This window comes from Triticum dicoccoides, chromosome 5B, assembly GCF_002162155.2.
Source record: "Triticum dicoccoides isolate Atlit2015 ecotype Zavitan chromosome 5B, WEW_v2.0, whole genome shotgun sequence".
Lineage (NCBI taxonomy): Eukaryota > Viridiplantae > Streptophyta > Magnoliopsida > Poales > Poaceae > Triticum > Triticum dicoccoides.
In genome coordinates this window covers 541,123,884-541,127,290 of record NC_041389.1, presented here as the reverse complement: position 1 = coordinate 541,127,290, position 3,407 = coordinate 541,123,884, and the positions used below count along the sequence as shown (strand labels likewise).

General features: G+C 48.1%; 1 long non-coding RNA gene across 1 annotated transcript in view; it reads right to left on the bottom strand.

The window, feature by feature from the left end:
• Positions 1-3,049: 3,049 nt before the first annotated feature.
• The window catches only part of LOC119306310, a 2,718-nt gene continuing 2,360 nt past the window's right edge, over positions 3,050-3,407 (bottom strand). Inside the window, exon 3 of the long non-coding RNA XR_005148916.1 lies at positions 3,050-3,272. This is a non-coding gene — a long non-coding RNA (uncharacterized LOC119306310). The remainder of the gene's footprint in view (positions 3,273-3,407) is intronic.

The following is a 3,407-nucleotide window of genomic DNA, read 5'->3' as shown; positions in this document are numbered from 1 at the left end:
AAAGCTAGGGTTCGAAATCCCCAAATCCATCGGCGGCGAGGCGAGAGGACCATGGCGGCGGGGAGGGTGACCGGCCATCGGACTGTGGAGGCGTGTGCTCTCAAGGTATGCGGCAGCAACAAGGAAGACGAGGGGGATGCGGCTGGCAATTTCGAGGCAGCGGTGGAGAAGACGTCTACGGAATTTTCGCCTTCGTTCGCCGGCGGTGAAGGCATGGAGGCGGAGACGGAATCCTTCTTGGCTAGCCATCAAGGCATGGAGGCTGAGACCAAAAGGAAGATGTTTATGTCGCCGGAGGACATCGATGTGATCCTCAGCCACGAGGCGAGGGGAGACAGCTTCAAGCAGTTCCAGGCCAGGATCAGGAAGGAGGTGGCGGAGACGGGCCACTTCGAGATCTCCGAGGAGTATGTCAACAAGGTGTTCCAGCACCGAGCTTGGATCAGGCAAGAATGGTCCAACCTGAGGTCCCAGTATCCCAACTTGGTGTGGGAGGAGGACGACGAGCCTGTGAGATCCGACTGAGACGAGTGGAGTGGAGTGGAGTGGAGTTCAACATGTATCTTTATTTGTCAAGAGATGTTTTGCGCCCGGTGCTTGTTGTTTCAAGGCATTTGCCCATCTATGATGGGTTGTGATTTAGGAACAGATGTGTATTTGACGCATTGGTGTTGCTTTGCTGGGGTGCATCTTGTCTGCAACTCTGTAATGGATATTGGAGCAGCGCTCCGTCTTGTTCTACAATGCTGTGCACCTGCTTGCTTGTTTATTTAGCATCAACAGCAAGAAGCATTGTTGACTTCTTTTTTGGTTGGTGGAGATTTCTTGGTTTCCTCTATTCTTGTAGTAGATTATTATGCTGACAGAGGATTTGAATTTGACATCGCAAACTCCAGAATGACTTGACTGACTGATATGATCAGTGTTACTATTCATCCTTTCGACAACAATTTCTCCTTCCATCCACTCACCAACTTATTAATACAGTCAATAAGATGCTCAAAATGATCACTCATGTAAAGCTGGGAGTCCAAGATATTTATCATTCAACCTTTTGTATTTATCCCAAGTTCTGGCACACGACTACCTTGTCCTGAACAGAAGTGTTTTGTTTGGGCTAAAACATATACTCGACTTTTCATCACTTAGCAGCTGCCCCGAGCTAGCACATTGGTCGTTCAGAACTCTCCATAGACATTCAGCATTAGTCCCATCCGCCTTCACTAGGATCAACGGATTGTCTGCAAATAGCAAATGTTAAATCTATGGGGCCTCTCGACATACTATGTCCTCTAGCAAGCTGCTACTATTTTCTTTCCATTGTAACATGCTTGACAATGCCTCCACACATAACAGGAAGAGTTACAAAGACAACAAATCTCCTTGCCTCAGACCCCTCGTCGGGGTGAAAACCTCCGTATTAGCCGGGTTGAATCCCATACTATATGATACCGAAGAGACACATACAATGATCATAGTCCAACTTTCTGCAAAGCCCAGTCTCCATCATTCGACGAAGGGACCACCATTCAACTCGGTTGTTTACTTTATGCATGTCGAGTTTGACGGCACACAATACCGTCTTTTCTTTCTTCCTCTTGATGGTATTCATACGTTCGTTACACAATCTGAATATTATCCATGATCAGCCTACCCGACACAAATCGCTCTGTGTGGGGCCAATTATTTGTAGGAGAACCGCCTTTCGAGAAAGTTAGGGCATCTCTAATGTGTATGTGTCTACGGACATCTGGGCAGGCGCTGACCATCCAATCATGATCACCAAATGTCTACCCATTTCAAATTAAAGTAGGGCAAATAATTTTGGTTTGATCCGAAATGAGCATGCTAATACAGATAGAATTTAAGCAAGTTCGATAATTGACATGCAAACACATGAAATTAAACCAAAACTAAACTAAAACTAATCTAAGACAAGTACCAGATAGTGACCTGGCGTGGAGTGGGTGGCGGCTCCTCCTTGACATGACATCCGATCTGGAGGTGAGGTTGTGCGGAGGGTACGGTCGATCCTCCTTGACGTCGTGTCTGATCTGGACGTTGGGTTGCACCAAGGTGATGGCGGCGCCAGACCCCGTCCGATCAATGACCGGCACACACCTCTTCCATCTATTGTGTGAACTCGTCGGTCATTGGTGCCGCTGTGGCGAGAAGGGGCGGCTTCTCCTCCTTGCCGTTTCAAGAGATCGGCTTCGCCTTCATGTTGGACAGAGCCATGGATAACGACGGGCCCAACGACCGCGGGCGGCGACGTGAACTGGGATCAAATGTCCTGGCGCAGAGCGGTAGCCGCAGAGCAGCCACCACGCTCCGGTCTTCTCTGTGTCAGTCATTTTGGCCATCGTGGCAACTGGAGGTGTTATGGTGTGTGGCGGCCAGTGGAGGTGTGGGAGAGGAGTGTGCTGATAGGGTTTGCGGAGAAGGAGGACGGCCGGCTGGCTTCTTGGTCACCACGCCATTGTAAGTGCGGATAGGTGGGAGGCCAATGAGTAGGTGTGTATGCGTGGAGGATTCTAGAGCCGGAAAACTGGAGAGCGGTTTTGGGTGTGACCAAGGTGTCGGAGGCCAATTTGATGGACATCCGAACTCCCTAGAGCTCCCTCCAATTTGGGTCCGGCCAATTTGATGGACATCCGAACTCCCTAGAGCTCCCTCCAATTTGGGACTGGCTTGCGAAAATTTCAAACGTTCGAACCAGTCTGTTTGATGATCCGTGTTGGATGGCTAAAAATGTTTGAACTAGCCGGTTCGAACATTTCAGGCGATTTGATGCAGGTGGCGCTCACTGGCAGGCAAAAACGTCCCTTGTCTAACTCAATCAATAAAATGGTAAAAAAATAAAACATTCCCCATCGCCTCACGCGTGTATCGTTAACACTGGGCCGCATCGTTTGTAGATATAAACACGACAATACAGAGGGACAAACTTGAAGGGGAAAACGCAGGGGACTTCGTAAAAACACATCAAGGCCATCAGATCACGAGTGTGAAGTAATATCTATTGTAACTGTAGAGCTACTCTCTCCATCTTCAGGTTGACTATAGCGGGAGGAAAAAAAACAACAACAACAACTTTCAGACTAGTCATTTTTACATGTTTCGTGTGTGATCCCGACTTTCTGTACCAACCATGCATATACCCATATAGACACCTGTACCAACCGAAGGAACATGGGGTCCCGACTTTCCACCAATTCAGTGCCCCAGCTCCTATTCTCTGCAGAAACCAATCTGACAAAAAACTGCTGCCCCTGTAAAACAAAACATAGAGAACATCACTTTAGTCCTCTTTACTTCTTTAAACTGCTAGCATCATTGCGCTGTATAAACTATATATCAGATTGACAAAAGGACCGGCTGGCATGTGAGCTCATACAAGCATTTCA